General features: G+C 45.4%; 1 protein-coding gene across 1 annotated transcript in view; it reads right to left on the reverse strand.

Annotated features, from left to right (window-relative positions):
* Positions 1–23,559, reverse strand: part of UBA2 (ubiquitin like modifier activating enzyme 2) — a 985,116-nt gene that overhangs the window by 661,120 nt on the left and 300,437 nt on the right. The window lies entirely within an intron of this gene.

Here is a 23,559-nt window from a genome sequence, read left to right on the forward strand (position 1 = left end):
CAAAAATGGCAACTCATCTTAAGAAATGTACTTTTACAGCACCAGTCAACAGTCTAGGGATCTATCGTTGGAGTCACATTATGTAGTATGTACATTATATGGAAAGCATGCACCTGGATAATGGGGAAAGTACAGTTGCACAAATATACTCATAACAACAATAAAGGTTTGAGTAAAAGGACTTCTGCTGCATTATCATTACTCATTCATGGGAATTAACCACATGCAAACTTTGTCCATTCCAGCCAAACAACTAGAACTGTCAGATGTCACAAAGTAGAGATGGTGTCAGATGTCACAAAGTAGAGATGGTCCCCCCACCCCATAAAGAATGTTAGCATGATACTCTGCAGTGAAAACAACAGCCAGTGTCATTTTTTTTTTTCAAGGTGCAACAGATCACTTCTAAGTCTGCCTAAAAGCCCTAGGGAAAAGACCCAGAGCATATGAAGGTCTGCCAAACCACTCCAGATGGGGAGAATCTGTCTTGGAGGGAAAACAAAGATGGAATCCCAAACTCCAACTCCAATTTCCATACCCAGCTTCTAGAAATGATAGGTGAGATGAAGAAACAAACAGGGAGGCAGTATTGTAGCTGTGATTGTGGATATTGAAAGACAGTACAGTTGTGTAAAATCTGAGCGTAAAGAATGGTGTTGCAAGATCTTAGCATAACCATAGATGTCCTTCTCTTCCATGTTGCAGTATGTGAATAGAATGCTTAAGGGACAAGTCATTAACCACTTTAGGCATGAAGGAGGGGTTATAGTATGGAGTGAAACCCTATCCTTGTGGAAGGTGAGAAAAGGTTGGGAAACCATTAAGGTTTGAAGTTCAGAAACTCTTCTAGCAGAAGTAATGGCTACCAGCGAAACAAGTCTTCCATATGCAAAACTTCAAAGAAGCTGAGACTGCAGGCTCAAAAGGAGCCTGAGGAAGCTTTTCCATTACAAAATTTAAATCCCAGGGAGGACGAGCAGGCTTCCTTGGAGGTCTGAAGTGAAGGATGTCTTTCAGAAAGAGCTTAACCTCTATCCTAGAAGCTAAAGGAGAAGACAGAGGCAGACATGCAGAAATGGCAGATAAGTGAGCTTTAACAGAAGAGTAAGCCAATCCAGCATTAAGCAGCTCACACAAATAAGAAAGAACTAGGAAAATGTCCACTGAAATAGATCTAGCCGTTTCTTAAGACACCAGATGGAGAACATCTTCCATTTGGACAAGTAGGATCTCCTAGTATTGGGTTTCCTGGCCTCCTGCAGGACTATAAGCATGTCCTCATAAAAAGGCATCGGAAGGGGATCATAAAACTATCACTTACAGAGTCAGGCTCAGAGTTGTTAAATGTGGGTAGATAGGAGATCTCTTGTCTTGTTTGAGAAGATCTACCCTGTGAAGTAACTTGTGATGACTGCCCTTGACTAACTGCAGATGAAGAGGGAACCGGTACTGTCTTGGCCAAAAAGGAGTCACCAACAAGATTTTTGGTTTGTTCTGCTGAATTTTCAGCAGAACTTTCTGAATGAGTGGGAAGGGGAAGGGACTGCATAAAGAAACATTCCCTTACATGAGAATGATAGAGCACCCACCTTCCATATCAGAGGATCTGAGACTCGGGCACAACATTTTGGAAGTTGTCTGTTCAAGGGGGAGCAAAGAGATCTAGTTGAAGTATACACTATCAGTGGAGAATGTCCAGAAACACACCCCTGTGAAGCATCCATTCGTGAGCTTGAGTCATGCACCTGCTTAGAGTGCCTGCCAGAACATTTTGTGCTGAAGGAATGTAAGCAGCTAGTAATGTGACCTTTGTTTGAGAAGCAATCTCCCAGGCCTGAAGGGCCAGCCTGCAGTGCAGGTATGACTTTGCCTGCCCCCCCCCCCCTGCCTGCTCACACACCAAAGGACTGTGGTGTTGTCTGTGAATAGTTTCAGGGGACCTTGGAAGACAGATCAATGGAAAGTTTGGAGAGCAAGAAACAAAGCCCTCATCTCTCTGATGTTGATATGTTGTTTCCTTATGGAAGGAGACCAAAAGCCTTGAACTTTCAAGTTCCCCAATGTCACTCCCCACCCTATGTCTCTGAAGCATCTGTAAACAGCTCCTGCACAGGATGAGGGGTCTGTAGAGGAGGACTTGGATTCAGAGATATTTGTTGAATCCATCAGTGTAACTCTTCAGACAAGGGAGAAGAGGAAGAACAAACTGCAGTGTATGAGAATGCTGGCACCAAAGGGTTTTCAGATACCACTGGAATTTCCGCATGTGATGTCTGGCTAAGAGGAACATTGGGATAACAGATGCCATGAACCCCTAGCATTCTGAGAAACTCTCTGGCTGTCACTGAAGTTAGGAGAAGCAACTGTTGGAAGACTATCAGCAGAGACTGCATTTTTTGCAGAGAGAGAAAGGCCATCAGACGGTTTGTCCTTATTCTGCAACCCAGGAAAACCTGATCCTGAGAAGGGTTGAGAGAAGACTTGTTGTAGCTAACAGTGAACCCCAGGCTTTGGAGCAGTGATATAGTGGTTTGAAGGTTCTGTTACAGAAATGTCTGGATGGTTTACTTGAGTAAGTAGGTCATCCAGGTAAGGGTAAATGAGAATTCCGTGAAGTCTGCAAAAGGCAAAGACAGGAGCCAAGCATTATGTGAATACCCTTGGAGCTGTGGAGAGTCCAAAGGGCAAAGCACAAAACTGAAAATGAAAGGAAGCATCAGAAAAATGTAAGAATTTCCTGACCACAGGGGGAATGGGGATATGACGATACGCATATTTGATGTCTAGAGTAACCAGAAAGGCCTGACGAAGCAAGAGAGGGAAAGTACAGTTGTGTACACTTACCATAAATGTAGATGTTCGAGTGTATTCACTGTTGCAGTCATCACATTTGGGTTATCCATCCCAGGGTAGCCCTCAGTCGGCCCAAATACCAGAGGCTTAGTATTTCTGCGTCGGTTGCCGTCACTCCAGGACTGACGTCAGGTCGTCAGTAGTATAAAATAAGGCAGCCGACGCCATTACATCAGTTTTTCTTGCCCTGTCAGGGTCCACCAAGAGGGAGCTAGGTTATGGTGGAACACCACCACCAAGAGAAAGTAAATATCAAAAATTCCTTGTAAGGAGAGAGAGAGAGAGAGAGAGAGAGAGAGACACACACACACAACTGGGATGGAGGGAGGAGAAACCAGGACTGCAACAGTGAATACATTCGAACATCTACATTTATGGTAAGTGTACAAAACTGTACTATGTTCTTCGTGTTTCACTGTTGCAGTCATCTCATTTGGGTTGATTCCTAAAGCTGAAGAAAAGGGTGGATGCAGTCAAGAAGACTGGGGGCTGGCTAGGATGCCCTGCAAGACTGCAGTGGCAAAGCCTGCCCTGGATATGGAGAAAATAGGCAGGTGGTAATGCTTGGAGAAGATATGAACTGATGTCCATGCTGCAGCCTCCAGGATATCCCTGGTGGGGACCCCTCTGAGGAAAGCTGCAGAGGTGGAGGTTGCTCTGGTAGAATGTGTCCTGACCCCCTTAGGGGGAGGTTTCCTGTGTTGCTTTTAGCAAAAATTGATGTAGTGTGCTATCCATTTTGAAATGGTTTGTTTGGATATGGCTTTGCCCTCGCTCCTGCAGCAAAGCTGACTAACAACTGATCATTCTTTCTAAATGACTTAGTCCTGTCTAGATAGAATCTGAGCTGTCTATACACATCTAGAGGGTGCAGTATTCTTTCCCCCTTGTTTTGTAGGTTAGGGAAAAAGGTGGGCAAATGAATGGATTGGTTGAGAGCCACACTGGACACCACTTTTGGCATGAAGGATAGGTTAGTCCTGACAGAGACCCTGTCAGCATGGAAAATGATGAAGGGATCTACAGCCATAAGTGCTTGCAGCTCGGATACTCTTCTTGGTGAAGTGATGGCCAGAAGTAAGGCTGTCTTCCATGAGAGAAACTTGAACTCTGCTGAAGCTGCTGGTTCAAGGGGGGGAAGGCAGGGTGAGCTTTTCCAACACAAAGTTTAGGTCCCAAGCTGGGATAGGTGCTCTTCTGGGTGGCCTCAAGTTGTTAGCCCCTCTCAGGAATTGTTTGATGAGAGGGTGTGAGAATAGAGGTGGCTCTGTGCTGAAATGATCAGATACAGCTGAGGCATGAATTTTAATAGAAGAAAAGGGTAGACCACCGTGTAGTAGGTCAGTAAGGTAATCCAGGATGACAGATGGGGAGGGTTGTGCCATCCCGGCTCCCTTAGCCTATATTCAGGTGCAAAACCTTTTCCATTTGTCAGCATAAGACTTTCCAGTGCTAGGGCATCTGGCCTCCCGTATAACATCTAGAACCTGTTTGCTGAGATTGGCAGCTTGTACAGTGGTCAGGGAATAAGCCAGGCTGCCAGACTGAGGGTCTGCAATTGGGGATGCATGAATTCTCCTTCTCTCTGGGTCAGGAGTGCTGGGATCTGAGGGAGATGCCATGTTGGCAGAGGTGACAAGCTATGCAGCAGTGGGTACCAGTGCTGGCGTGGCCAGTCTGGAGCAATCAAGATTGTCGAATGTTTTTCCTCCGTTATTTTGAGCAGTACCTTTGCAATGAGTGGTAGTGGGGAAAATGCACAGACAGAGAGGCTGACCCACTGGAAAGATAGAGCATCTACTTTCCAGGCCTTGCAGTGAGGCTCCCTGGTGCAGAACTTGCTGAGCTGATGGTTGGAGTGAGAAGCAAAAAGGTCAACCTTCGGGGTGCCCCATTTCTGAGTTACAAGGGTGAAGGTTCTTTGGTCTAGTTGCCACGCGTGTGGGTCCAGAAGATTTCTGCTTAAGTTGTCTGCCAGAGAGTTTAGAGAGCCTACAGGAATTGTGCTAACAGGTGTAGTTGCATGGCTGAGGCCATGTGCCAAAGGGTCATGGCGAGCCTGCACAGAGGGTACGAGTGAGTCCCTCCCTGCTTGTTGATATACCACATCACAGTGGTGTTGTCTGTTTTGATCAGTAGAGCCCCCAGGGAGAGGAGGGGTCTGAAAGCTACGAGTGCGTGCTGGACAGCTAACATCTCTTTTTGGCTGATGTGCAAATGTATTTGATGTGGGCTCCAATGGCCCTGTATGCACCTGCGTCCAGGTGTGCACTCCAGGCACAGTCTGATGAGTCTGTAGTGAGGGTCTAGGCGGCGTGGGGTTGTGAAGAAGAGTAGTCCCTTGTTGTGGTAGCATGCTGCTGCCCACCAAAGAAAATTTTCCTTAAACAAGGTATCACTGGTATAAGAGTTTCCAGGTCTTGAGAGTGTTGACACCAAAGGCTTTTTAGGTACCATTGTAGTTTCCTCATATGCAGTCTGGCATATGGAATGAGTAGAATGTAAGAAGCCATGAAAAGTACAGTTTTGTACCTACCATAAATGTAGATGTCCGAACTGGATAGCATCTGCAGTCATAACAACTGGGTTGTCCTGTCGTCAGGCAGCCCTTCAGTCGGCCGGATTCCAAAGTCCGGGTCCGGCTTCGGCTGATGTCGCACTTCACCCGACGTCATCTCTGTTGGTCTTCGGGTATAAAGGCATCCGCCGACGCCATTTTCCTCAGTGTTTCTTGCCCCAGATGCCAGTAGCCCTCTTGAAGGCTAAAATTTGGATAGATGCCAATGTTTCCAAAAAGATAGAGGTAAACACAAAAATAAGCATGTATGTACATATATACAAACAAATACACCATAAAGACTCCCCACCAGCTAGCTATTAGGAGGGTAAACACCCTAGGAGTACCACAGAGGGAAGGAGGGAGGTAATCCTGACTGCAGATGCTATCCAGTTCGGACATCTACATTTATGGTAGGTACAAAACTGTACTATGTCCTTCATGGATGCATCTGCAGTCATAACAACTGGGTAGAATACCATAGCCAACTAGGGAGGAGGATAAAAGTAGATTATGGTGTGTTTAGGATCCCTTGCAGTACAGCAGTGGCAAACCCTGCTCGGGATCTGGAATATAAAGGCAAATTATAATGCTTGGCAAATGTATGCACGGAGGTCCAAGTAGCCTCAATAATGTCTTTGGTTGCCACTCCTCGTAAGAAGGCTGTGGTAGTGGCTGTTGCCCTTGTAGAATGAGGTCTTATGTTCTGTGGAATTGGTTTTCCATGGAAGGAGTAACAGAATCGTATGCAATTTCCTATCCATTTGGAGATTGTCTGTTTGGAAATAGCTTTTCCTTCCCTTCCTGTTGCATAGGCTACAAAAAGTTGGTCAGTCTTTCTGCTATTTTTTGTTCTGTCCAAGTAGTAGCGTAGCTGTCTATGTACATCCAAGGTATGCAGTATTCTTTCCCCTCTGTTTTGTGGGTTGGGAAAGAAAGTAGGTAGGTGGATTGCCTGGTTTAAAGACACTCTGGATACCACCTTAGGCATAAATGTAGGATTAGTCCTCATGGACACTATCTTGGTGGAAGATTAGGAAGGGTTGCACTGCCATTAAGGCCTGTAGTTCTGAAACCCTCCTTGCTGAAGTAATTGCCAGTAGGAAAGCAGTTTTCCATGACAGGTGTTGTAGATCTGCTGTTGCTGCTGGTTCAAAGGGTGATCGTGTCAACTTTTCTAGCACAAAGTTTAAGTCCCAAGCTGGTAATGGTGGTTTCCTTGGAGGTTTTACATTCTTGATTCCTCTGAGGAACTGCCTGAGCAAAGGGTGCGAAAAAACAGGTGGATCAAAGCTGTATTCTGCTGAAATAGCTGATGCATGTATCTTGATGGAGGAGTAGGACAGGCCTGAATGAAGAAGTTCGGTAGAAGTAATCTCTGGATCCGACCGACCGGCACTTGCGAACAGCTTCTGCTTCGGGCGCCACGCGGCAAGAAAGACAGAGGAAAATGGCGTCGGCGGATGCCTTTATACCCGAAGACCAACAGAGATGACGTCGGGTGAAGTGCGACATCAGCCGAAGCCGGACCCGGACTTTGGAATCCGGCCGACTGAAGGGCTGCCTGACGACAGGACAACCCAGTTGTTATGACTGTAGATGCATCCATGAAGGACATCCCACAGCGTGCAGGATTTTCCTTGTGGATAACTGGGGTCCGGTGGCTAGTTGAGAAAAATAGGCTGTCAGGTAGGTTTGCTTTTCTGGTGTAAGGAATGCCATGTGGGATGCTGTGTCCAGGCTTGTTCCCAGGAATACAATTTTTTTGGTGGGTACTAGTCTGGATTTCTTTTCGTTGATAGTATACCCTAGGGAGGTCCGTAGGGCCTTTACAAAGGCCAGGTGCTTGAGCAGTTTTTCCCGGACTGCCTGCCTGAATTAGGCAGTCGTCTAAGTATGGGTAAATTTGAATATTTCTTTGCCTGCAAAAAGCAATGGCGGGAGCCAGACATTTTGTAAAAACTCTGGGAGCAGTGGATAAGCCAAAGGGAAGTGCAGAGAACTGAAAGTGCAGTGATCCTGCCCTGAAACGTAGATATTGCCTGCATGATTCCCTGATTGGTATGTGTAGGTAGGCCTCTTTTAGGTCTAGGGTGGCTAACCAAGCATCCTTGGAGAGCATAGGTAGTAGTTGCTGGAGGGTGAGCATTTTGAATTTTGGTATCACCAGAAAGGTGTTTAGAATGGATAGAGCGAGGATGGGGTTGCCAGGTGCCCTCTTTTCTGGGTACCAGGAAGGGTCTGGAGTAGAAATCTTGGCCTATCTGTTCTGCAGGAACATGCTCTATTGCCCTCAGAGAGCAGGGAAAGGACTTGCTTTTTGTCCTCTGCCCACTGGTTTGGGGGAAGATCTGGGAACCCTTTTGAGGTAGGTAAAGTGTGAAAATAAAATCTGTATCCCTGGGACACTATGTTGAGGACCCAGCGTTCGATGGTAATGGTGGCCCAAGTGCTTGCGTGGAAGGAGAATTTTCCTCCTAGGGGCAAGTGCAGATGAGCAGAGGAAGGGGGATGGAAGTAGAGATTCACTGCGAGTTTTTACCATGAGGGGGTGGCTTAGCGCTCCCTGGTTTTGAAGAGGGCCAACTTCATTGCTTAGATCTCTGCATTCCCTGGGGCTGCTGTCTGGGGGCTCTGCTTCCCCGGGGTCTGGGCTGAGCTGACCTGGAGGGGGCAGGAAAGGACCAGTGCTTGGAGGGGCAATGCCTACTGAACGTGGGTGGCTGGACCTGCAGGAAGTCCTTTACTGTCTGCACAGATTTAGCTTTTTCTTCCATCTTTTTTAAGAACTCCTCTGCCTTGGTGCCAAACAAGTTGTCTTTGTGTAAGGGTCCGTCCAATAATTTGGATTTGACATGGTCTGGCAAGGGCTGTTCCTTAAGCCAAGCATGCCTTCTAAGGACAGAACCAGTGACTGCTGCCTTGTAAGATACTTCTAGGGCATCAAAACCACACTGTAAGGTGTGCTTAGTTACTTGACTTGCAGACTGCATTAACCCTTGTAACTCTATTTTCTACACAAGCAGGAAAAGATTATATTTTTTGTTTGAGGAGTTCCATGGTATGTTGCTGAAATTTAAGCATATGGAACTGACAATTTAGTGCTCTAATAACAAAAGCAGAGGTGTATACTTTTTTACCCCATCTCTCTAATGCACAGGAATCCCTATCTGATGGGGTGGGATTCTTAGCAGAAGTTGCTTTAATTCCTTTAGGCCCCTGAGAAATAACCTCAAGGTCAGAAATTTGTGAAAGTCAGGAACTCTATAGTACCCGTCAGGTTTTCTGGGAGCAGGAGGAAGGGTGTCAAACTAGATTCCATGAAAACATCATCCACAACATGCAGGACAGGAGGAATGGCCAGAGGTATGTGCTGTGGAAGATCTAAGAATTCCCCGAGTCTCTTTTTAGACAGAGGGTAGTTCTGACATTCCCATTGGAAATGCTCCCTTAAAGTATGTAGGGTTTCCCCAAAGGAAAAGTCCTCGAGTGGAAAGGCTGAATGAATGAATTCCTCTGCATCAGAATCCTCATAAGGAGAGAGAGGTTGCATGTCTTCATATTCAGATGCCTCAGAGTCATCAGACTCCTGTTCATATAAAATTACTGTGGACAAATCTCTTTCTTTTGGAAGGGATAGCTTGGCTTCAGCTGATCAGCATTATAAGGTCTTCCACCATTTTAAGCATTTGAGACTGAGGCAAGGAAGCAGGTGCCTGAGATTGGGTCGTCGGATTCTTGGATGTGGTTCATACCCTGGGCCTTACAAACTCAGCAGTTTTCGAAAGAATGGTAGACACAAAAAAAGTCGGTCTGTGTCGAGAATCGATAGTGCAAAGTACTGCCTTGGAACCCGGTGCCTGCTCAGCGACTCTGTACCCATCCAAGGTAGAGACATCTGCAGGATCCTTAGTCGATGAAGAGTCTCGCGGCATACCAGACTCCAAATGGGTCTTGCGAATCCAGAGAAGCAGGCATCAGGGGCTGTGAAAGAGCCTCACTGAGGATAGGAGAACTGACAATTAGTTTAACGGAAGCGTCATCGGTAGGTTTAGACCTGTGTGGTCTCCGTCTTTATCCTTGCATTTTTTTCGGAAGATCTGCTGTCGGATGGCTTACCGAATCCATATCGGAATTCGAGTACTGACAGCGAAAATATCTAGCTAAAGTAAGGGCCCGACAACGTATAGTTCTGGCGTTGAACAAAGCACAAAACGACAGCGGGGGACATCGTGGTCTGGGCCTAAGCAAGTGACGCAGTAAGAATGAAAGTCTCAGTGTGGTATTTGCTTTCCACAGGCAAGACAATTGTTAACTTTTTCTGACATCGGTTAGAGCAAGAAAAAAGAATCCTCAATGGGGTACTTAGGTTTAGAAGACTTCAACTTCAATTTGGAAAACGAAAACTTAGGTAGCGGCCAACCGGCACTCGTGCGGAAAGTACAGTTTTGTACCTACCATAAATGTAGATGTTCGAAGATCCACATTGCTGCAGTCCTTACACTTGGGTAGTCCGCTGTCCTCGGTCGGCCCGAATATCAAAGTATAAGGCTGACGTCGGTCAAGGCGCATTTGACTGACATCAGGACGTCAGGGTACAAATGCGCATGACCGACGTCATATCCTCAGTCTTTTCTTGCCCCAGATGTCAGAAGACCCTAAAAAGAAAGGTCAAAACCAAAAGACAGCAAACAACCAACCAACCACCCTTGCACTAAAAATATGTACAATATATACAATATACACCATATTGACAACCCAACCCACACAACCGCCTCTAACTACAAAGGGGAAGGAGGGAGGGTAAATTGGACTGCAGCAATGTGGATCTTCGAACATCTACATTTATGGTAGGTACAAAACTGTACTATGTTCTTCATCTCACATTGCTGCAGTCCTTACACTTGGGTAGAATCCCAAAGCAGAGGTAAGGGAGGATGGCAAAACTATAAGGAAGCAGGAGCTGCCAAAATGCCCTGCAAAATAGCAGTGGCAAAACCAGCCCTAGATTTAGAATAAAGTGGAAGGTGATAAGGCATAGAGAAAGTATGCACTGAACTCCAAGTAGCTGCCTCCAAAATATCTTTAGTTGCCACCCCCCTCAAAAAAGCTGTCGAAGTGGCAGTAGCCCTAGTGGAATGAGGCCTAATCCCAGCTGGAATCTCCTTGCCATGATGGGAATAACAGAAAGCAATGCAAAACCCAATCCACTTAGAAATAGTTTGTTTTGACACAGGCTTGCCCTGAGAACTCAAAGCAAAAGAAACAAATAACTGCTGAGACTGCCTGAACCCTTTAGTTCTGTCCAAATAATATCGCAACTGCCTGTGTACATCTAAAGTGTGCAAAATCTTTTCCCCTTTATTTTGGGGATTTGCATAAAAAGTAGGCAAATGAATAGTTTGGTTTAAAGCCACACTAGAAACCACTTTAGGCATAAAGGAAGGATTAGTGCGTAAAGATACCCTATCCTTATGGAAAATTAAGAAAGGCTCAACCGCCATAAGGGCCTGCAACTCAGAAACCCTTCTTGCAGAGGTAATGGCCAACAAAAAGCAGTCTTCCATGATAAATATTTCAACTCGGTAGTAGCTGCAGGCTCAAAAGGTTGTAGAGTGAGTTTCTCCAACACAAAATTGAGATCCCAAGCAGGAGTAGGAGCTCTACGTGGGGTCTTATATTCTTTGCCCTCTAAGAAATTGCTTGAACAAAGGATGAGAAAACAATGGTAGGTCACAATCATAGTGAGCGAAATTGCTGCAGCATGAACCTTAATAGAAGAGAAGGACAAACCTTTGTCCAGTAACTCAGTAAGATATTGAAGAGCCACACTTAAATTAGGCTCAGAAACATCAAAATCCTTTGCTGCACTCCAAAATAAAATCTCTTCCATTTATCTGCGTACACTTTCCTTGTACTAGGCCTTCTAGCTTCCAAAATAACATTCAAAACTTGCTGTGGAAGTTGAGACCCACTATGGTTCAAAACAGAATATGCCAGGCTGTTAGGTGAAGAGAGTGAAGCTTGACATTGAGCAAATGACTGTCCTCCTGAGACAACAGGTGTGGAATCAAGGCAAAGGCCATGGAGGCTCCTGCACAGGCTTCTCAGTAATGGGTACCAATGCTGTCGAGGCCAATCTGGAGCTATCAAAATCATCCTTGGCTTGTCCTGTCTGGCCTTTAGTAGTACCTTTGGGAGGAGAGGCAGAGGTGGAAAGGCATACACATGAAGATTGCTCCAATTGAAAGAAAGAGCATCCACTTTCCAAGCTGTGGGATGAAACCTTTCGTGCAAAACTTTGGCAGCTGGTGGTTTAGTGGAGAAGCGAACAGATCTATGTCTGGAGTTCCCCATGACACTGTCAATTTCTGAAATACATGAGGATCCAATTTCCACTCGTGGGGATCCATAATTCGTCTGCTCAACACATATGCTAAGGAGTTCTGTGCTCCCGGCAGAAACCTTGCCTGAAGATTTAGCTGTAAACTGAGAGCAGTCTCCCACAAAATCATTGCTTGCCTGCATAGAGGATAAGAATGTGTTCCCCCTTGCTTGTTGATGTACCACATGACAGTTGTGTTGTCTGTTAGAATCAACACCTGCCCTGGAAGAAGTAAATCCTTGAAAGCTATTAATGCAAAATGGACTGCTAACATCTCCTTCAAGTTGATATGTAGATGTTGTAGTCTGGCAGGCCACTTGTCTTGTATCCACTTTCCGTTCAGATGAGCTCCCCAAGCTTTGTCTGAGGCATCTGTTGTTAGAATCTGACTCGCCTCTGGCCGGGTCACAGAGAGTCCCTTGTTTAGGTGACATTCCTGAGCCCACCACAACAATTCCTTTTGAATGCAAGGTATTATTTGAATGACAGTGTCCAGATCCTGGCATTTTTGAGATACCATTGTAACTTCCTCATATGCAGTTTGGCATTGGGAAGCACCAGAATACAAGATGCCATGAACCCCAAGGCTTGAAGGACTGTCCTTGCAGTCAGCCTGGACTGATGAGACAATTGATGAAAGTAAAGGGAAAGATTCTTTTGTTTGTCCGGGGTCAAAAAGGCCATCTGGGATGCTGTATTCAGTCTTACACCCAGAAAGCACATGTCCTGAGAGGGTACTAGACTGGACTTTATTTCGTTCACAGAATACCCCAGGCATCTTAGCACTGCTATCACATATTCCAAATGATGAAGAAGCTCGTCCTTCCTTGAGCCAGAATCAGGCAATCGTCCAAATAAGGATAGATCTGTATTCCTTTTAGCCTGAGGAAAGCTATCACTGGAGCCAGAACTTTCGTGAACACTCTGGGCACAGTAGATAAGCCAAAGGGCAATGCAGAGAACTGATAATGAGAAGTCCCAGCCCGAAAACGCAGGTACTTCCTGCAACTCAGTCTGATAGGAACATGAAGGTAAGCCTCCTTGAGATCCAAAGTTACCATCCAATGATCTTTGCCCAGCAGAGGTAAAAGCTGTTGTAACGTCAACATTTTGAACTTGGGAATGTCCAGATAAGTGTTGAGGGTAGATAAATCCAAAATTGGTCTCCACGTGTTCCCTTTCTTTGGTACTAGGAACAGGCGAGAATAAAATCCTAGGCCCACTTCTGGCATAGGGACCGGCTGTATGGCCCCTATTTGAAGTAACAGAGAAATTTGTTTGTGAGCCTCTATTCTTTGCTGAGGAGGAACGTCTGGCATGCCTTTGAAAGGAGGCAAGGTATGGAAATAAAACCTGTAACCATGGTGTATGATATCCAATACCCATCTGTCTTGGGTAATTAAACTCCAATTTTCCTTGAAAAGTGCCAACCTTCCTCCCAAAGGTGCTGCCAGACGAGAAGGCTCTGGCAGCTGAAAAGTAGGTCATTGGGTCTGTTTACGAAAGGACTGACCCCTGCCCTCACCGAAGACTGTGCAGGTGAACTCCCTGTTCTAGGCCTGAAAGAGCCCTGAGCTCTGCCCCTACCACGTCTAGACCTACCCCTAGACTGGGAATCATAAGAAGGATACGTCCACCCCTTGGTAGGCCAATTTCTACTAAACTTGGAGGCTGAACCTGCAAAAATCTTTAACAGTCTGCATAGACTTAGCCTTGTCTTCCATTTTCTTTAAGACTGCCTCAACAGGAGAACCAAACAACACATCAGATTGTAAAGGAGCATCTAAAATCCTTGTCTTAACATGGTCAGATAAATTCTGATCCCTCAGCCAGGCGTGCCTGCGAAGAACTGACCCAGTGGCAGCCACCCTAGACGAGGCCTGTACAGCATCAAAACCACATTGCAAAGAATGCTTACCCACCTGTTCAGAAACATGTACTAAATCTTGTAACTCTTTACACTCAATACCTTCCGCCAGAGCATCTACCTTAGACTTCAATTGTGAAAGGAGATAGTTTTGGTATTTCAACATGTGAAACTGGCAATTCAAAGCCCTCATAGCTAGGGTGGAAGAAGTATAAACTTTCTTTCCCCATCTATCCAACGCCCTGGCCTCTTTATCTGGAGGAACCGGATTTTTGACAACAGAAGCCTTAACACCTTTAGGCCCCTGACTAACAGTTTCTGGGTCTGCCCTAGGACTCTTAAAAGATACTTATGAGCTTCAGGCACCCTGTAATACCTATCCGGTTTAACAGGAGCAGGAGGCAAAGAATCAGGATTAAGAGAAGCCTCTGCAAAAACATCTTCCACCACATCCAGAACAGGAGGTATAGCCAAAGGCCTATGCTGGGGTAAAACAAAAATTCCCTAAGCCTTTTCCTGGAATCAGAGAAGTCCTGACCTTCCCACTTAAAATGCTCCCTCATGGAATGAAGAGTCTCTGAAAAGAAAAATCCTCAGGAGGAGAAGCAGAAGGAGTAGAATCATCCACATCAGAATCAGAATAAGGAGAATACTCCTGCAAGTCTTCAGCCAAGACTCTGAAACATCCGAAGCCTGCTCAAAACTCCCTAGCTCAGGTTCCACCCTAGGTCTCTTATCAGGAGGGGGCAAAGAACCTCTAATCAAAGTAATCAAATCTTCTGCCATTTTAAGCATATGCTTCTTGGGCACAGTTCCTGAAGAACTAGGGGTGACACCAACTGAAGCTAAACCTGGCCTGCCTCTGGGAGAAGCCTTGGAAACAGAAGGAGAGGGCCTAACCACCCTAGGAAGGGAGGGGAGTACAGTAACCTGAGAAGCCCCTTCAGCCTGACCTGCCTCCTGAGAGGCCACATCCTGCAATAACAAAGTCTCTCCCTGGGACTCCAAAGAAACCTCCGGCGGAACCACCGGCTCCACCGACACCTCTAAAGAACCGGCGTCCGGTACGGACGGTTCTTCTAGCCTAGGCTTAGCTGCTTTGTCCTTGAGCTTCTTCGAAGAAGCGGGCGTCGGAGCATCCAACGGCATTTTATAATTGCACCGCTTCCCGAAGACTAACCTGGCACAATCTAACCTTCTCTTTATAGTGCGCTTATTGAATCTAGCACAAGAGCGACACCCAACAACGTCGTGCTCAGGCCCTAAACAAGGAATACACAAAGTATGATAATCTCTATGCGGTATCTGTTTCCCACAAGAAATACAGTTATTCACTTTTTCTGACATCCGGTAAACCACTGAGGCAAGAAAAAACTAAAATATTCCCCAACGGGGTACTTAGCCAACTTTGACTCGGTCTGAAACTCCGAATTCGAAAAATTTCAGAACGCCGAACGGCACTTGCAACGCTGCTTCTGCATCGGACCATGCGGCAAAAAAGACTGAGGATATGACGTCGGTCATGCGCATTTGTACCCTGACGTCCTGATGTCAGTCAAATGCGCCTTGACCGACGTCAGCCTTATACTTTGATATTCGGGCCGACCGAGGACAGCGGACTACCCAAGTGTAAGGACTGCAGCAATGTGAGATGAAGAACATCTGCTTCTGCTTCGGGCTCCTCGGCAAGAAAGACTGATGTAATGGCATCGGCTGCCTTATTTTATACTACTGACAACCTGACGTCTGTCCTGCAGCAATGGCAACAGACGCAGAAATACTAAGCCTCTGATATTTGGGCTGACTGAGGGCTACCCGGACAGGGATAACCCAAATGTGACGACTGCAACAGTGAAACATGAAGAACATCAGAGTTTGGAGGGTTAACATATTGAAGGAAGGAACCTGAAGAAAAAGACTAGTTGGGACAGATCTAGGATTGGTCTCCATGGACCATCTTTCCTGGGGACTAGAAACCTCCTTGAATAGAACTCTTTTCCTCTTTGTAATGTGGGAACATCCTGAATGGTCCCCTGTGAGATGGTCTGCACCTGTCGCCCCTGGGATTCAGGTTACTGGCTAAGGCTCTTGCCACCCCTATAGTGCCTTTTTTAGGCAAAGTTCAAAGGACAAAACCACCACCGTAACAGGTACAAGCATGCAAAATCTGAAGGTAATGTTACTCAATGCTAGAAGTCTAAACCCCAAAATGCACTCTCTCGAGGCACTCCTAAAAATGGAGAACATCGATATCTGTGCAGTAACTGAGACCTGGTTCAAGGCTCCAAAGAGCACCCTTGCAATACCAGGCTACAACTCTTACCAAACTTTTCGGCCACCAAACCAGGATCGAAACACTAAAGGTGGAGGAGTGTCAATATTCACCAAGGATATTCACACCACCAGGCTAGTTGCCCAACACAATGAGTCTGAAATTCTCCAGGTGCAACTAACACTAGGTAAGACTGCAATCCAAATTGTAGCTTGCTACAGATCCCCCACCATACCCCAAGATTCTCACTACACCTTTCTAAACATACTGGAAAATATTAAGATAGAACCAAACACCCTAATACTGGGTGATTTTAACTACCCTGCCATTAACTGGGAAAACTACTCATGTACAGACACCTTTGCCCAACGGTTCTTGGAATTCATAAATTCAAACGCCCTGGATCAACTAATCCATAGTCCCACCAGGGGCTCCAATATCCTAGACCTGGTCATTACCAACGGGAAATCGATGCTCCATACCTGTGGCCACCCCCTCGTTAGTCAGGTCTGACCATAAGCTAATCACCCTTAACATCCACATCCCACCCCCACCCCCCAGTAAGGAAACCTCCATAAAAATTTCTCCAAAGCCAACTTCATGCTACTCAAGTCAGAAGTGATAAACTTCATGACACCCATGCAGATGGGAAATGAAAGTTCAACTGCTGAATCCTACACTAAGGCACTGTATGAGCACATCCACTCATGCATGAATCGTGCCATCCCAAATAGAACCAAGATACTGTCATCCAAAAAAAAAAGGAAGACAATCTGGTAGTCCCCTACCATAAACAAACTTTACAACAAAAGGAAGAAACTGTTGCAGAAAAAGAGGAAAATCCCTGGATGCAAAAAACTCCCTTACCAGCCTCAGTAAGAAACCGAGATCCCTCATAAAATCCTCCAAAGCTAGTTACAAAAACAAAATTGCCAAAGATTCCAAAGACAACCACAAGGCATTCTATAACTATGTCAAGAATCTAAATGGCAATGCTCAGATCTGCTTTGAGCTAAAACAGAATGGCATTAAATATACTGATCCCAAGGATATTGCCAATATCCTGGCAGATCAATTCAGTGCCAACTTCATCCCCCTCTCACCCCCTAAATGGCCCATCTCGATATCGGAAGATTGCCAAATTCCAGTAATAACGGCCACACAGGTAAAGAATGCACTCTCCAAAGCTAAGAATACAGCATGGGACCAGATGACATCCCGGGCTGTGTACTACATGAACTACAATATGAACTGGCACCCCACTAAGTGTCATGTTTAATCATAGCTTCACCTCAGGTTTCGTGCCCACTGAGTGGTGCAGAGCAACAGTTATCCCACTCCACAAGGAGGGATCCACTTTGGATCCCAGAAACTACCGCCCCATCAGTCTGACGAACCTTATCTGCAAGGCCATGGAGCGTATTATCATGGAACTTATAAACAAAAACATTGGCAACCTTCAAACACTGGACCCCACCCAGTTTGGGTTCGTGAAGTGCCGATCTTGTCTCCTGAACCTGATTGACTTCTTTGAATCAGTCTCCAGAGCCATGAACAAGGGTAAGGTGGTCCACACAGCCTATCTAGACCTTGCCAAGGCCTTTGACACCATCCCCCACTCTGGAATCATAGATAAACTTACTAAGCTGGGCATTAATCCCTACGTCACCCAATGGGTTGCTAACTGGCTTACTGATAGAACCCACACTGTAAAAGTAGCCGACTCCAAATCCAGCTCCAGACAAGTGACAAGTGGAGTACCTCAGGGTTCAGTCCTGGGCCCACTCTTGTCTGGCATCTACTTCTCTGAAGTACAGGCCAACACTAAGGGACTCTGGCTAACAAAGTTTGCAGATGACTGCAAACTGAGAGCCATTATTGAATTCCCAAATGATGTGGATACTCTACAAAAGGGCCTTACAGAAACAGATGGTTGGTACCACAGCCATGGGCTCAGGCTCAATGCCAAGAAATGTATAGTTATCCCCTTTGGGAAAAAACATGTACCCGTGAATTACCATATAGGTGGTAGTACACTAAACACCGAAAGTGTGATAAGAGACTTAGGGACACAGGTGGACAGTGGTCTCACCTTCAATAACCACATCGCCACAACAGTCAGGAAATCCTTCTATATGGCTCACCTCATCACTAAGGGCTTTTCATCCAGAAAAAAGGAGGTCATTGTCCCACTGTACTCATCCCTCATTGGACCCATTATAGAATACAATGTCCCGTTTGGTATGTACCTCTCAAGACATCTGCAACAACTGGAAATCTCCGCAGAAATACCTCACTAAAAGAATCGCAGGCCTAAAGCAGATGCCCTACGCTGACCGGTTTAAAAAACTCCAGCTATACTCTGTCACATAAGGTCTACTCAGAGGCGATCTCTGCTTAACATACAAGGCCATGTCAAACCCAGAGCTGTTGAACATGCTACACTTAAAGAAATCCCAATCCCTCAAGCCACACGCTCCAGGGATCTAAACCTTGCCATCACAATAAATAAAATATGCTGATGGATAGGTTCCTGACCCAGAGACTCCCCAGACTCTGGAATAGATTGCCCATACATGTCAAGCAGAGTGCCTCTTTGGCCCTCTTCAAAAGGAACCTTGACGATTGCATGGGAGAAAGGAAATTCACCCCGGGGATCACGTCAGTTGCCCTGCTAGACAGGGGTCCAGGGAAGTAAATAGTGTAGGAAGAAATATCCAGGGTATTGTTATGGCTAGGCTTGTATAGGCCCTAGGGCTGATAGGTTCATAGGTTGGTACTAGGCTAAGTCTTGAAGCTCCTGTGGAAAAAAAAAAAAAACTGGTCTCGAGGGGGTTGAGGGATGCCCATGAAAGGAGAGATGGATTTCCAAACCATGTTGTAGCTGTTCTGGAAAATAGAAATGACCCATTTGTCTGGTGGTAATGCTTTTCCCTGAAGAAAAAGTAAAAAAGGCTCTGGGAAAGAATGTTGGAGAGACTGGGCAGGTAGTCACAGACTACCTGGCTTGTCAAGGAAGGGGGTGTTTTCATCCATGGCTGGTTGAGATCTGGAAGAGCTCTGTCTGCGTTTCCCTTTCTTGTGAAGGGAAAGGAGGGGTATGGATCGTCTTCCTCAAAAAATGAGGTTAGGAAGGATAATTCCTATATTACTTTGGAAATGGTGACACAACAATATGCTTCAGTTCCTGTAACTCTTTCCCTTTTTCTTAAAAGGATTAGAAATGGACAGCAGCATTAGCACCAAAAAGAGCAGGATGATCAAGAAGTGCATCCATAAGCTTTGCTTTAATATCATCAGGTAAAGGCTGCAATCTTAGACAGATCCAGATGCAGCTGATCTAGCAGATACCTCGGCTGCATCATTACTGCACTTTATGGAGTGCTGAGTTACTTAGGAGAAGGCTGTCAAAAGAGAAGAAAGCTATGCTTTGGCTGCAGAATCTGGAAGATCTGTCAATAGTTGTGAAGACTGTGAAAGCAGGGCCAGAACATACTTAGACATAAGAGACTGATAGTTAATGGTTCTGAAGGCCAAAGTAGAGGATGTGTAAAATTTTTTTTTTTTTTTTAATTTATCCTCTCCATCATCTTGCTATCTTTACCAGAGAGAAGGGTAGTGGAGGGCAAAAATCTGTAAGATCTATCTGCAGACACTGAAATCACAGGAGGATCTGCAGGGGGACATTTGTAAATAAATTGGCTGTTTTGGCTCTCAGTTTGCAGTCATCTTTTAACACCTGTTTGGCCTTTTTGGGACTGGAGGTTGTGAATCAGGGTTTTTAGATGCAGAAAGAAAAGCATCCTGAAAAGCAGGCAGCACAAATGGAATAGCAAAAGGAGAAGGAGGCTCCATCTGTAAGAGGTTGTAATACTTCTGCACTTCTGAAACTTGTGAGCTTTCCCACTTGAAAAGTCTCTCATCCTTAAGATTGTTTATCCAAAGAAAATGTCTTCTTCAGGGGAGTCACCGCCACTATAATCAACTTCAGGGGAAGCATAACCCAAGGGGGAGTCAATTTGTGCTGAGTAAGCCAGAGACACATCTGAGGATGAAACGACTTCCTCAGAGGCCTCCTACTCCACCACAGAGCTCCTAGACAAAACGGGAGGAGGAGAAACTGGAGCAGGAGGTTGAACAGAGGAAGGTCTTAGCGCTAGAAAAGCATTAATAATTCCCTGAGAAAAGGCTTGTCAGTCTGGGGAAGGATCCTGATAGGTGGAAACATGCCTGTTTTTGTTTCTTTCTAAGGTGGACGATTTACCCTACTCTGGGATGGATGGGCAGACATACACCTCAGTTCTGGCACAGGAGAAGTACTGCAAGGGACATCCAAAGAAGTGAGATGTGGTTCCCCCCTACCGTCCTGATTGGACATCTACGAGACCTCTGCGGACGTGCTAATGGAACTGTCCTTAACAGTTTCCAAACCAGTACTCACTGCAGGAAGAGAACCAGGCAGCAAACAGACCTCCAGGCCTTCACTGGCCTCAAGATGGATGTTGTCTGGGTTCAGAGGCGCAGTCGAAGATTCAGGCCTAACCTTTTTTTACCTTCTGCTTCAGAGGCTCACCGGACGGACCCTCCATTGCAAGTGCTAATTGAGTCTCTGATTCTCCAGGTAGATGTTCAGGGCACAAAGATGACTGTGGAGTGTTTTAGGGACAAACGCCTGACAAACTGCTCAAGCCTTACAGTCATGAGCAGACCCCAGACAGAAAGGAGGCACTCATCATGGATATCTTTGTGTGGAATTTGTCTTCCACAATGGCACTTGGCTTTCTTGTATGACATTAACCTCGAAAAACATGCAGTAGCAAGAAACACAAATTCCCCAACCAGACACTTATCTGAAACAGCAACCAGATCAGTCGAACGGTAGAAAATGGCGTTTGGACTGGCGGCAAAAAAGTTCTGAGGAAGGTATGTGCAGATGTCACTGTTATGCCCTACATCAGTTGCTACCCTATTTGCAACGTCTCATGTACTTTGCAGTAGTTTAAGTCTTTAGTATACTGGCTAGACATTTGGGTCACCTAGGAGGGGAACCCCTCATGTTACGAATACTGCAACATGGGAACAGAAGGACATCAGTATTCATAACCAAAGGGATCTCCTACCAAGGATATCCCAATGCTTGGCCCATATAACAAAGCCTTTAGTACTTACAGGTGTTGTATGTCTCACACACGTTCCTTTCACAAGGCTGGGGGGAGGGCAAAAACGTGACATATGGACACACACAAAAAGAACTGGAAAGCACTAGGAGGAAGAGAATGTCCATAGGGATAAAAAAAAATAAGAAAAAGGAGAAGAGCCCCTCGGCCAGTACGGCAAGAAAGAATAACCTAGAACAGAGGGGGCAGGAGGGAGGGAGCAGATACTGCAAAAGTGAAGAGAAGGACATTTACTGTTATAGTAAGAAATTATACAACTGCACTATGTCCTTCCATATCACTGTCACAGTATTCCAAACCTTAGGAAAAGTATAAAAGCTAAAGAGAAAGCCTGGGAGTGGGAAAAGATGGAAGAGATCTACAGAAACCCATGCAGGATAGCCCTGGGAAACCCAGCCCTGGCCCTGAAAATAACATCCAACTTTTAGTGGTTAGTGCAAACAGAAGACCAAATAGAAACCTCAAGGACAGAATTGGTATCCAGCCCTTTTGAAAAAAAAAGCATCAGGGGAGGAAACAGCCCTGGTAGAATGAGCCTTTACTGATGAGGAAAGACATTTACCATGAAAAGAATAACAAAAACAAATGGCCTTAGAAATCCAGGAAGAGATGGTTTGCTTAGAAACAGCCAAACCCAAAGATCTACAAAAAGCTGCTCAGATCTGCAAATTACTTTAATTTTATCCAAATCATACCAGAGCTGTCTATGCAAATCCAGGAAGGGAAGAACTTTCTCACTGGCAGCTTACAGAAAAGGAAAAAAAGGAACTCAGATGATTAAACTGACTAAGGAACAACTCATTGACCATCTTGGGCATAAAGGAAGAGTGATTATGAAGTGACACCCTGTCTCTGCGGAAACTAAGAAAGGAAGAACAGCTATGACAACCTGAAGTGACAGCCAAAAGAAGAACAGTCTTCCAGATACAATGTTATAAGGAACTTGAAAAATTGTCTAAGGCTCCTTTTGAGCCTTCTTCTTCGAGTTCAAAACTGGGTCCCAGGAAGGCGGAATAGGCTTCTTGTGAGGCCTGATATGAAGGACACCTTTAAGAAATTGCTTGACCTCAAATCTACATGCCAGAGGAGGAGTCAAAGGCAGACAAGCAGAAACTGCTGACAGGTCAGCTTTAACTGAAGAATATGCTAACCCAGGATGAACCAGATCACACAAACAAGACAGAACCAGAGGAACTTCCACAGACATGGGAACCTGATGGCAAGAGAGGCACCAGACAGAAAATCTTTTCCATTTGGACATATTGTAGTGGGTTTCCTGGCCTCCTGCAGAACCCGAAGCATGTCCTCAGAAAAGAGGTGTCTAAAAAGGGATCAAAACCTATCACCTACAGTTTCAGTTTAACAGTGGACAAGTGAGGATGGATAAGAGACCACTAGTCTTGTGTGAGAAGATTCACCCAGTGATTTAATTTGTAGTGACTGCCCTTGACCAAGTGAGAAAGAAGGGGGAACTTGTGCTGTTTGGGCAAAAAGGAAGTCACTTCCAAGATTTTAGGGTTTATATCAGCTGGCGAATGATGAAAAGAGTGAATGCTCTTTCATCGAACCGACAATGTCAAAACCCCTAAAGAGCGAAGACATGGACAACGATTTTTTCCCAGGGAAAAGAAATTGGTGGGTCGTCTTTGGGACTTGGCCATTTCCTCCACTATGGTGCGATCTCAGAGTTGGTATATTTTAGTAGGTGTGTGTGTGTGTGTGTGTGTGTGTGTGTGGTGGGCAAAGCCCCCCACTTCATTTTGTGTGTAAACTTTTTTTTTTTTTTTTTTTGGCGGAACAGCGATTTTTTTCCCCTGGGAAAAAAAATCGCTCTTCCATGTCTTCACTCTTTAAGGGTTTTGACCTTACTGGATCAATGAAAGAGCATTCGCTCATTTCATCGTTCGATAAGGAAATATCGACCCAGATTTATGATAATCCTGTCTGATCTTGTACAAGAGTTGTGGTGACAGAGGAAAGGGAGGGAAGGAGTACAAAAACATCCCCTTCCAAGGGGAAGACAGGACATTCACTTCCCTAGCCAGAGGACTTGGAACTCTGCGACAGAATAGAGGGAAGTTGACTGTTCATAGTGGAGGCAAAAATCTCTACCCAAGAACTACCTCATTGATGGGCAATGTCCAGGAACACATCTCTGTGAATCATCCATTCATGAGCATGTGTGCTGCACCTGCTCAAAAAGTCTGCCACTAGATTGTGCTCCATGGGAATGTAAACTGCCGGAAAGAGTCACTTGATACTGGGCAGCTAGATTCCAGACCTGAACAGCTAGTCTGCAAAGAAGATAGGACCTTATATCCCCTTGGTTGTTGACACAGCACACAACTGTGGTGTTGTCTGAAATTTTTGAGGGGCGCAGGATGAAAGAGGGAATGAAAAGCTTGAAGAGCTAGAAGCAAAGCTCTCCACTCCTTTATACTGATGTGA

Source organism: Protopterus annectens, chromosome 8.part1, assembly GCF_019279795.1.
Source record: "Protopterus annectens isolate FY-2018-M chromosome 8.part1, PAN1.0, whole genome shotgun sequence".
Classification (NCBI taxonomy): domain Eukaryota; kingdom Metazoa; phylum Chordata; order Ceratodontiformes; family Protopteridae; genus Protopterus; species Protopterus annectens.